Source organism: Balaenoptera ricei, chromosome 3, assembly GCF_028023285.1.
Source record: "Balaenoptera ricei isolate mBalRic1 chromosome 3, mBalRic1.hap2, whole genome shotgun sequence".
NCBI lineage: Eukaryota > Metazoa > Chordata > Mammalia > Artiodactyla > Balaenopteridae > Balaenoptera > Balaenoptera ricei.
The window spans coordinates 33,892,435-33,905,158 of record NC_082641.1 but is presented as its reverse complement, the minus strand read 5'-3'; the positions used below and the strand labels follow the sequence as shown (position 1 = coordinate 33,905,158).

The following is a 12,724-nucleotide window of genomic DNA, read 5'->3' as shown; positions in this document are numbered from 1 at the left end:
AATAAGAGAAATGCTGTGCTAACAGCTTTACCTTTTGAATAACGTAGAGAAGGCACAGAAGGACCATGCTGTTAGCTGTCAATGCTCTTTCTTCCTCTCCTACTCACTGCCTTTGTAAATGCAAGCCACAGATGCAATTTGGTTGGAATGCATCTGTGAACATGAGCCTAACGATCAATAAATTGAATGTTGAAGCTGAAATCAGCTCCAGGGTAATGTATGATTTAAATCAGAGTGTATCAAAATAAATACCCACCAAAGGCTTTACTATCTGCAAAACAGCAAAATTCTCTGTCTTGTTTCCTCTTTACTGATTACTATTTATTCTTTACTTATTTGTTGTATTTACAGGTTCTAAAATTAGAATCACTAAAGTTACTCAAAACACTTGCTGGATGAAGTACTGATCTGACTTTTTCTAAAGCTTATATCTCTTGCTTTATACTTGCCAAAATCTTCTCAAGCATTTACTTCTGAATTCTATGACTTAAGTTTTGATCACATATACCATGACATGGAACAATATGGTTGGTTGAATATAGCACTTGCTCCCATGACTTGTGCCTATCCTGGGCCTATTTGCCTTCAGATGTTTCCTTCTTTGGCTCTCTTCTGTATCACAGGAAAGCTGACCCCTATAGGCTGCAATTCCCTGGCTCCCATAACAGCTAGTTTCTCACTGGGATTGGCCAAGAGGAGGCACCCACAGATATTTGAGGGTGAACAAATGAAAAAGCCAGATATTCCTTTCCTCCTATTTCGCCTGTGCAGTATTTTGCTATATAGCTCTGTGACTCCAGCATCTTTTGATCAAGGTCACTGGGTTCCAGATTCTATGGAGTGATTCTGGCTCTAGGATTCAAATAACATTATCTTCTCGAGTTGAACCTCCAGCCTAGGAATGTTTGGTGGCCTTGGACTTCCATTACCTGTGTAACCAATCTCCTGCATTAAATACCCTTGGTTATGAGTAATTAAATGAGCTTCTGTTTTTCTGTTTGCAATCTGACATAAAAAGTTAGTTATTGATTGTTTAGTTTGAAATATGATTTGCTGTAATCATGTGTAATAAGGGAAAATGAGATTTCATTTATAGTAATTTTTTAAAACTTTCAAAGATGTTATCTGCAGTAAATATCAAAATTGAAGGAAACAATTTCTCAAGGATTCAAGATTAATTTTTTTTTTCAGTGAGGATGGGGAAGGATTATGCTTATGTGATTCTAAATAGGTAGAACTTCTCCATGTAAACAAAATCAGTGTTGCTTACTTTAAAGGTGCCATTGCTGCTATGGACTTGATTTATTACACTTGAGATGGAGATGACCACTTTCTAGTGGTATGAAGGACAATGCTGTCTTTAAAAAAGAGAGAGAGAGAGAGACCAGTTTAGGCAAGACCTTCAGTTCTCTTTGTGTATGGTCCTTACAGATCTGTGAAGGGTCTCACTCTGCTGAGCCTGATTCTGACCTGGCTCTCATCCTGGCCCTTGGCTCTCCCTCTCTCCAGGTGGAAAAATGAGAACTCCAGTTCCAGACCATATACTCTATGCCACATCTCTGTTTTTAGCCACACCCACGAGAGGCTTTATTTCCACATTTCATTCCTGCAGTCCTTGAATTTCATTTTGTAATGTATATGTTCTCTGAAAAAGAGGTGAACATAGGCAGACTGGAGATGTGCCCTATCTCTGTACACATACTTCATGTGATTATCTTTTCTTCAAAGTTGTAATAATGTGAAATAAAACACTCTTTACTTATGCTAGGAAAGGCAGTATTATATAACGTTTACGAACTTGGGCATGTGGATTTGGATCCTTACTTTGCCGTTTAACCAGTTCTGGAAACTCAAGCAAGGTACTTCAAATCTCTGTCTTCATTTCATCTGTAAAATAGAGATGAAGAGATTTACACTACCTAACAGGCATCTTTGAGGACTGAATCTAATGTTTTATAAATAACTTATTGTAGTGCCTGGAACATGGGAATATAGTAAACACTTAAGACTTGTAAGTCATTACAGTGATGATGGTGATGTTGGTGCTTGTATAACAGAGTCTAATGAGAAGACTGATTAATATTTTTATATTAGGTATGGCCTGGTATATTTTAAATTCTTGGCAGAACTGGCATATATTTATGAGCATATTTCTATATATGAGTTTTTATATACGTGTCTTATTTATAGAATAAAGGTCAAAGAATACTTAGGATCTTCCAGAAAAGAAAAAGAGTTATAGCCAAATAAGGTCCTGTTTTCTCTTGTTTTCCTTAAGTCAAGTAGGAATCTATTGAAGGACCTGGAAAACAATAAAGAGTCCGTGCAGTGCTACTTAAAATGTTCAAACTAACTTTGAGATGCAGCACAGACATTCCCCTGTCTAGTTGCAGCATTCTTCTGAGTGTAATACAATGCAGGACAACCACGGTGAGTTATGAAGAGCCTCTTTTCTAACTGCGTAATAGTCAAATAGAAGAGAATGGGCAATTCCTTTCCAACTGAGGATATACTTCCCACCTTCTCCTTAATCCTCTTCAAATTCTACCTGATTTGAAGAGTAATGCAACCATCCTAAGACCTTAAATTTGCTGAGTTCAATCTGACTTAAATTCATATATTCTGATATCTTATCCTACTGCCCTCTCTTTCCTCATTTCTTTTGTAATTTCATCCTTCTTTTCTTTACTTCTTGAACTCAAAATAATGTAGTTTCCTAAAGTTCTATCCTAGGTCTTCTTCACTTGTCACTCCATGCTTTCTTTTCCTAGGCAATCTAGGATAGCCACACCCATAGTCATCTCTCCACTGACAACTCAAGCTTATGTATTTTAACCCTAACTTCTGAGCACTGGCCCATACAGTCAACCAATAGCATTTACATTACTATACTTTCCACGTATTTCAAAACGAACATGTCCCAAATAGTATTCATTATATTCACCTACTCTAAGTGGATTTTCATTCATTATTTTTTGTCGCAGCGAGTGGTAGCAAATTCCACAAGCTTTACAGGTCAGAAACCTCAGTGTTTCCTTCTCCATCACCTTCATACCTAAATCATTATTATGCCTTATTGATATTATACAGACATTTCTTAAATATGTTATCAATTCACTTACTTCCTTCTCTACTGCCGTCACACATCTTACCCTAACAACCTGCTACAGGTCTTCCCCTACTTATTCTTGCCCTTTGTGTTCCAATTTTCTCATAAAAGCCAAACATCTTTTTTTTTCAACTTTTTATTTTGAAGTGATTATAGATTCATAGGCGCTTATAGAGGAATGTACAGAGAAGTCCTATGAATCCTTCCTTCAGCCTCCCTCCATGCTAACTCCTTACACAACTAGAGTACAATATCAAAAACAAGAAGTTGACATTGACATAATCCATAGAATTAATTCAGACTTCACCAGTTATTCACGCAGTTGTGTGTGTGTGTGTGTGTGTGTGTGTGTGTGTGTGTGTAGTTCTATGCAATTTTATCACATGTGTAAGCTTTGTGTAACCACCACCACGGTCAAAATACTAGACTGTACCATCACAAGACTCCCTCATGTTACCCCTTTATAACCATACCCATCCCCTCCCCTGTTTTGAATCCCTAGCAACCATTCATGTGTTCTTCACAGAATACTGCTGGTGCTTCGATCTTGGATTTTTAGCCTCCAGCACTGTTTCAGCCACCCCAACTCAGTCCCTGCTGGTGCCATCTACAGGTATAGAAGGCCCTCCCCTTGTCCACCTGGTATCACTGGGCCAGCTTTTGCACTGGAATAGGAGAGTGGAAGCCACTGGGACTGGCCCTCCTATGATCCTGAGTGAATGGCAGGGAGACGCAGGCAGCGGCTGCTGCTGCCCCTGCCACGGACAGGACTGCCACAGGAAGCCGGGTTGGGCAGTGAGGACTGGGGTGGTTGGGCCTTCTTGCTATTGATGCTGCCAGTGGATTGGACCACTGCCAGGCCCAGATTGTAGAATGAGGGTTACGACTCTCCACTGTGTCTGTCATGCTTTCCTTCCCCAGTCCTCGGCCAGAAAGGACAAGCTTTTCTTTTGGGTCGTTTTTGTTTTGCCTATGCCTGTGGGTGGTTCTGGGCTTTAGACCTCTCCTGTGCCCAGTCTAGGAGCATACGGGAGATGAAAGGAAAATCTAGGAAATTTCACCACGTAGTCAGTCCCCATGTCCTCAAGTTCTATTCTCAGCAGTCTGCCTTCTTTCTTCCTTCCTAGCCAGTGCTGTTGACACTCTTTCAGCTTACTTTCAGAGTTCTTTCTTCATTGTCTAATGGACAATTTCCTGGGTATTTTGTTGTATTTATAGAGGAGCACAGAATAAAGAATTCTACACCATCTTGCTGTAGAACAGGAGCCAAAATAATCTTTTAAGAAAGTAAATGTGTTTGGATTGCTTTACCCCTTATCAGCATCATTATAAATCATCAATAGGCTTTCTGAATTCCAGTCACATGGTCTTCTTTCAAATTTATGCATACACCATATTCCATTTCTACTCAGATACTTTTCTACTGCTCTTCTTTCTGCCCAGGACCATTTTTTTTTCTCCCTTCACAATCTCCCATCTTCTATTCTCAAGAACTCCTTGCCTATCCATGAATTCCTATTTATCTTTTAGAACTCAGCTCAAATATTTAGTCAAGGAAGTCCTCTCTGACTCCCCATACCAGATCAGACCCTCTTACACTATATACACTGTTGTACTCCCTCTGTTCTCCTTGATGTTCAGCCGTTGCATTTATAATTAAGCTAATGGTTGTGTAGTTAATTGTTTAATACTAAACAATCTCTATCCATTGCTAGAATGCAAGCTTCTTAAGGTCAGAGTCGATCTCTTTCATCACTGATCTCCCAACCTCCCTCCCGGTACTCACCAAGTGTCTGACTACATAAAAAGTTTTCATTACTTAAATTTTAAAAATTCAGTATGTGTCTGGGATTTTCCATTTTCAGAAAGCTTTGCAGTCATTAAGTAGATAAATATCTAAACAGTCCTGAAGGTTTAAGGAATTAAAAGTCACACAGTAGTTAGGAAACAGTTGTCCTCTTCTCAAAGCTCAGTTTGAGAAAATTCCTCCCACCTACAAGGGGGAGTTTATAGTAAAGACACCTTTTTTTCTTTTCATGGCAGGTCAGTAATTTAGTTCTAAAGTGTAGCTTTCCCTAATTTCTTCCACAGTTATTTACTCCAGTCAGCCAGGCATGGGGCAAGAACCTGGTGAGACAATGGTGAACAAGACAGACCAGTTTTTCTTTGATGAAACTTGCAGTTGGAAAACACAGAGATGATCTTCAGGGAGAAACTATGAAGACCCACAGCTATTGTGTTTCTTACTTGAGAATTGGTGTCAGTTTCTAATATTTCTAATTTTTACTCAACTAAAAGAAACAGAGAAAAATTATTTCTCGAACAATGAATCACAGAATTAAGAAAAAAATCAGCATTTTGGAAGAAAAATGTTGAGAAGTCCATAGGCCAGTAATTTTCCCTAAATCTGTAGGGGATTTGGTGCATTCTGTTTGGATTACTTACTAATACAGGAAGAGGATCTCAAATAACAATGTGTTGCACAATGTTATTCTGGAAATCTCATGTTAAAAGTAATGCCACCACCAATGTAAAGTTGCTTTTATTTCCTCAGCAAAGTTTATAAACTGAATTTTTGTTCCAGTAAATACACTGCAACAGTAGTTGTAAGTAGAGAGGAAACGACAGTTCCCTAACATTTCCTAACATTAAATAAAACAAAACTCCAAATCCTCAAAGATTGTTGCCATCTTTCCTTCAGTAATAAATACATTAAACCCAGTTCACTTGTTTGCTAGCATTCCAGTAAGAAGAATAAATTCTAACATTACACTTTTTGGTCTTGACATCTGAAAATGTGGTTGAAAAAGATGCTGATGATCACTGTTTTCTGAGGTTAATATTTTGGATGTAGCCTTTCTATCTTTGTTGGAATTGCTATGTTAACTATGGTGGATATTTTGTATTGGTTGGTTAAAAGAGAAAATGACCCCACTTTAGACCATTATAACAAACTTCTGAATCTGCAATAACCTTAAATAATCAGTCAACTGATACATGAATAATTTGATCATCTTTCTACCATTGAATTGATAGATTGTGTAAACTTACAGATTAAATGAAATCAGTTAATAGTGTAAAAAACTGTATTTAAAACCTGACTTATTGGGCTTAAGGTTGATATTTAATTAAATCTTCTTCCCTATCCTAAGTTTGGAACTGGAGTTGAACAAATGGAGGTCAAAGTAGCAGCTAAGCTGTGTGACTTAAATGTATGACCATGAGCAGAATTTCTCTTATCTTGTTTTAATCTAAACCTTATGATGATCTACTCAAGTGTTGTTGTTTAAAAATAGGTGCACAGATTCTTTGACATTTCTGCCTTCAAAAAGTGGAATCCACTTCCTCTCCCCTTGAGTGTAGATAGATTCAGTGACTTGCTTCTAAAAAGGAAAATATGGCAGACATGATGACTGTGACTTTTGACACTCAGTCAATAAAAGGCACCGTTATTCCCTCCTTGTTCTTTCTCTTAGACCATTCACTTTGAGGAAAGACAGCTGCTGCCATGTCATGAGGACACTCAACCAATCCATGGCAACGTCCACATGGTATGGAACTGGACTTCCTGCCCACAGCTATGTGAGGGAACCTCTTGGAAGCAAACACTGAGAAATCTGGCTCCTGATCACAGGTAATTTCTAAGGCTTTGCCTGGCAGACCTGATGAGAGAAAGCTGTCCTCTCCAGGCCAGACCTGTGTACAGCCAATGCATTACGGTCTCTGAAGGGAGTTGCAGTCAAGGACTCAGGCCCCCTGGCCAGTCACGTCCTTCATATATTTGCATTCTTGGTTTTCGGTGGGCACCTGCATTCAAGCTCTCTTTATCTGAGGCCTTAGGCAGAGGTCAACTCCAGGTGCCTCTCCTGAGGTCTCCTTATTGCGGGGAGGAGGAGGAAATCTTGAATTCACTTAGGAGGGTGTTAGGAAGGCTACTGTAAGGAACTAATAATTGAGCTCAGATCTAAACGATACCTAGGACTAACTAGATGAAATAGGAAACTTGTGAATAGGTAAGAGGTGTCTCACCCTAAGGAGTAACATGCGTTTACCCAGAATTCCAGCCTTACAACCATGAAGCTTTGTAAGGTAAGTAGAGAGAAAAAGCAAGATGAGCCAAAAATTTCTCCAGAATGCTGACCCTATAGGCAGTGACCCTGGTGTGCCTACTTTTTGGAAGCAGGGGGTGCACAATGCATCCTGCTTCTCAGCAGGAAGAGTCCAAAGAGAGAGGGGAAAAGGCTAAATTGTATATGTTCAAGTTCTTTTCTCAATTTCACCCTTAGGAGAGTCATACCTCTTCCCCAGAGAGGGCAGTTAAGGGAAAACCACTCCACAAATGGACCAAAATAGGGTCTTAGTGAAGTTGTATTTTCCACATTTTTTTACAATGATCAACATTCTGGGAAATTTTACAGGTCATAAAATCAGTAACTGTTACTATGATATTTTGGACACCCAAAATATCATAAAATAGGTGCACAGATTCTTTGTGATTTATGATTCTTAGCAGGGCAAAAAAAAGTGAAGCTTTTGATGAGTAAGGTTATAGACATGGTCTTTTGTCAGGAATAAAATCTTAAATTTGTTGCTGTAAGTAGTCAACTTCTCTTCTACTTAATGCCAATTTATCTGTGGTCAACTCATTATTTTCTCCATTGAGATACTAAAAGACCAGTAATTAACCTGAAGGAAAAGAGAAAAGTGTGAACTCCATAAAAGTACCTTTATCAAGTTCTTTGCATTCTTTGGTCTTCATCTGTCACAATACCACACTGAGCTAATTATTCATTATATCCATTTAACAAATGGATATTCGGGGACTTCTCTGTTTTGGGATCTGTGTTAGATATGGTGGACACAATACTGAGCAAAACAAAAAGACATTATTTCTGAAGTTAAAAGGTTTATAGTCTAGTAAGGAAAACAGACATCAATAAAATAATTCCAAAAAGTCAATGTAAAATTACATTGGTAATAATTGCTAAGAACAGATGCATGGTACTGTGGAAGCCATGAAGAAGGGATGTGACTTAGGTGGGAAGTAGAAAAGACTCCTCTCCTTGGAAGTAATATTCAAATAGAAATCTGAAAGACAAGTAGTAATAGCTAAAATCAGAAGGGTAGAGATAGGTAAGAGGTTTTCCAGCCTGAGAAAATAGCTCAGGTGAATGGCACCTTGCAGCAGGAAGTGTGGTTAAACATGAGGGGTAGATGAGGCCTATTATGTCCACACCCAATTAAGAACTTGAGTGTTGATCTGGCTTTTTCAAGCATCATATTTTCCTGGACAGAACAACAAGTGGATGCTAGTGGTGGGAATTTATTTGCCTAGAGTATTCAATTAGGATATTGAAAAAAATGAACCTTAAAATTCCAGTGGCTTAACGTGATAGAATTTTCTTTCTCGTTCCTGGAACAGTCTATTGAGGATGTTACTGCTTGGTGGTGGCCTTCCACGTAGTGTTTCAGAGACTCAGTATCCTTCCATCTTGTGGCTCCACCATCCACTAGCCTCCAACAGGTGGAGGGAGACAGAGGGAAGAGGGCACAACCATTTCTTTTAAAAATCCAGGCTCCGAAGTAACACACATCATTTTGCTCATATTTTATTGTTGTGAACTAGTCATGTGACTGTACCTTTATGCAAGGGGGTGCCAGGGAATATACTCACTGCCTGGGAAGATGCCTCTGAGAAACACCTACCATATTCTAGAAGGTGGAGCATAAGTTTTTTCACGACGGCTAGCATCTTTGCCATACTTACTGAATGAATGCAAACTGCTGATTGGTTATGTCATTATACCCCCGACCTTGAATTTCATAACTCTCTGGGCAATTATGTGAAACTTTCAAAACAACATATTGATTTTTCAATGTGAAAAATAAACACATATGCTATTTGGCATTTTGGAATGAGGTATACAGATCTTCATGATCACAGATATTTTTATGATATATTTATAAGAGGAAAAATCACTCCCTAGCAGGAGGAGAGAAATTAGTTAGAATTGTTTATCTTGTTTAGAAACATGGTCTTTAATAATGTTTCTCAAGCCTTGAGCAACTAGTTATATGGATGGATCCTAAATCGAATGCAAGTGAGTACAGAGGACATTCTTAAATAAGCAGTTACGATTTCCTTTCTAACTGTAAACCTCTTCAGTTATAACAGGAAACTAAACAGAATTTGAATGTGTGAAAGGTTCAGTTTGAGGTATTTTATTTTTATCATTCTTAAAAACTCATGGGTTCATCTGAACTTTTTTTACGGTAAAATTTATAATGGGAAAGTTTTTTATGGTCAAAATTTATAATGGGAAATACCACGAAAGTGTGTGTGTGTTTGGTCCGCCCAAAAGGAGCTTTAGAGATCAGATAAGTAGGTGAGAAGACTACTAAAGCAGAGAAATTACTGCACATTGTGCCACCCTAGCGCTGGAATAGGTGGCAAATGTGACTTTAGCCCCAGAAACATTGAGAGCAGGAACAATATCTGACTCATCTATTCAAGGGTGAAAAACTAACCGGAATTATTACTTTAGCCTAAGAGTGATAAAGCACCAGGTGCTGAGATCCTGACCTGATGTACATAAATTAAAAAACAATGGTAAAATATTATATCTGTGTAGTGCTTTTTGATTTCCAAAGCACCATCTGGGGTTGATATTTATCACCGTTGCGACACAGCAATAAAGATAGTCAGACAGTTATAAAGTTGAGCACTTCAGAGAAGTTATGTATGCACAAATCTTTTGGTTAAATTGCCCCAGGAGTTGAGTGTTCCTAGTATTTATAAACTTCCACTTGACTTTGAGTTTATGTCACTCCTTGTTCTCCTGTTGATGGATTGCACTTTAAGTACAACCCTAATATACTAATACTCATGAATAACATTTTTGACTGGGTGAGCTAAGCTATTATATAATTGGACTTTTTACCGCCAGGCATTGAAGTAATCTAGGATCCTTACATAGTCTTGGCTTCTAGGTTTTTTCCTGACCCTTAGAGTTTTATGTCCTTGGCCAAATTTCTTATCTCTTTCAGTCTGTTTCTTTATCTGTAAAATGAAGATAAGGATACTTGTTCTTATCAGTGTCATGAAACGCACATGGGTAATTTACAAAGATGGTGACCAATTGTTATAAATCTTAAATGTTCTACAAATATAAATTATTATTTGGCTTCCTCTTCCTTGTTGGTTTTTATAATCCAACCTAATCCAAAAATAAATGGTTCTCAACCATGGGCTTGAGCCTAAATGAATTTGGTTCTTGGGATAACAAACTTGTTTTATGATTTCTTAACCTTGACTTAACTTGACCAATTACCCTAATTTGTCCAGGGTTTTCTGAATTTTAGCAATGAAAGTCCAATGTCCTGGTAAACCCCTCAGTTCTGGGAAAACCAGGATGGCTGGTGACTCTACCTTGACTTTCTGATTCTAAGAATCCTTCTCAGAAGTAGTTTTTAATCTTCTCTTATTAATATGAGATCTTTCTTTGGAAAGAATATCCCTTCCATATGAGTCCATTTGTTTTTCAGAATATGGATTATATCAGACTTTCAACCAAATCACATGGCTAAATAGTACGTAAACTGTACGTAATACAGTTCACATGTCTACATAATGACATAGAACTTTTATACAGAGATATGTGATCAGTTAATTGTGATAACCTCCACTCCAGCACTTATTATATTTAATTGAACTATTTAACCATCTGTTTCCCTAATCAGATCTCATCAGGAATCCAGTCGTGTTCATCCTTGATTCTGTAGCATCTAGCATGCTGACTGGCACACTGGAGACACCTAGGAAGTACATAATAAACTGAAATATGGAACTTAAACTTGCACAGTTCAACCCTTATGAGAGTCAGATTTTTGATGATCTATAAAGTGTACATAATAAAAGCTTCATTTAAGCCTCATAGAATTTAGTAATACTTAAATTAAAAAAAATGAAAAATGTTACTTTTATAAAGTATAATAAAATTTAAGTGAGAAAGGATTGTTATTAATATTTAATAACTTTAACCTTACAGTTTGTCTTTCGGTCTGTCATGACTCCTGGATTCTTGATTTGATCTTTGAATATTAAATTTGTGCTTCTATCCAAGAGTTTATATCATTTATCCTATACATAAATCACCACAGGACAATGTGAAACAGACTCTCCTTGACATGGATATAGCCACTTATAAATTAATATCATCATATCAAAATATAATAAGAAAAGTAGATGCATTTAAGTTCAGTCTAGTTTATTTCCTGAAAGACTTTGCTCAAAGGTCATCTATGTGTGTTTTGTTTTGTTTTTGGCTGCACCACGAAGCTTGTGGGATCTTAGTTCCCCAACCAGGGAATTGAACTTGGGCCCTTGGCAGTGAGAGCGCGGAGTCCTAAACACTGGACCACCAGGGAGTTCCCTAAGGTCATCTATATTAATGCTGTGCAATAGTTGGTAAACCAGGGAAACCTCAATAAATTACGTATTTATTGCAAAAGGAATTAAGTCTTTATTGCAACATGATTCACAGTTGTCTCTTCAATTTATTCTGGATTAGAAAGTGTTCTTCAAATGCTATCACATCCAGGGCTTGATTTTGGTGGCCCATCACAGGTACTCTGTTCCTATGGAAATTCCCACTGAATTAATCCTTGGTTCTGAAAATCCATCAAGAATTCAGAGCAGCTTGATCAGTACGGAAGATAGTCTTTGCCTCTGGATTTGGATTAATTAATTAATTTGCAGATTGCATTTTATTTATTTATTTTAACATCTTTATTGGAGTATAATTGCTTTACAGTCGTGTGTTAGTTTCTGCTGTATAGCAAAGTGAATCAGCTATACATATACATATATCCCCATATCCCTCCCTCTTGTATCTCCCTCCCACCCTCCCTATCCTACCCCTCTAGGTGGACACAAAGCACCGAGCTGATCTCCCTGTGCTATGTGGCTGCTTCCCACTAGCTATCTATTTTACATTTGGTAGTGTATATATGTCAATGCTACTCTCTCATTTCGTAGCAGCTTACCCTTCCCACCCCTGGTGTCCTCAAGTCCATTCTCTACGTCTGTGTCTTTTTTCCTGTCCTGCCCCTAGGTTCATTAGAACCTTTTTTTTTTTTTTTGATTTCATATATATGTGTTAGTGTATGGTATTTGTTTTTCTCTGACTTACTTCACTCTGTATGACAGACTCTAGGTCCATCCACCTCACTACAAATAACTCAATTTTGTTTCTTTCTATGGCCAAGTAATATTCCATTCTATGTATGTGCTACGTCTTCTTTATCCATTCATCTGTTGATGGACAGTTAGGTTGCTTCCATGTCCTGGCTATTGTAAATAGTGCTGCGAAGAACATTGTGGTACATGTCTCCTTTTGAATTATGGTCTTCTCAGGGTATATGCCCAGTAGTGGGATTGCTGGGTCCTATGGTAGTTCTATTTTTAGTTTTTTAAGGAACCTCCATACTGTTCTCCATAGTGGCTGTATCAATTTACATTCCCACCAACAGTACAAGAGGGCTCCCTTTTCTCCACACCCTCTCCAGCATTTATTGTTTGTAGATTTTTTGATGATGGCCATTCTGACCGTTGTG

The 12,724-nt window shown here is 37.9% G+C and overlaps 1 long non-coding RNA gene across 1 annotated transcript in view; it reads left to right on the top strand.

The window, feature by feature from the left end:
* Positions 1–12,724, top strand: part of LOC132362195 (uncharacterized) — a 509,367-nt gene that overhangs the window by 489,205 nt on the left and 7,438 nt on the right. The window contains exon 3 of the long non-coding RNA XR_009502296.1: positions 6,586–6,743. This is a non-coding gene — a long non-coding RNA (uncharacterized LOC132362195). The remainder of the gene's footprint in view (positions 1–6,585; positions 6,744–12,724) is intronic.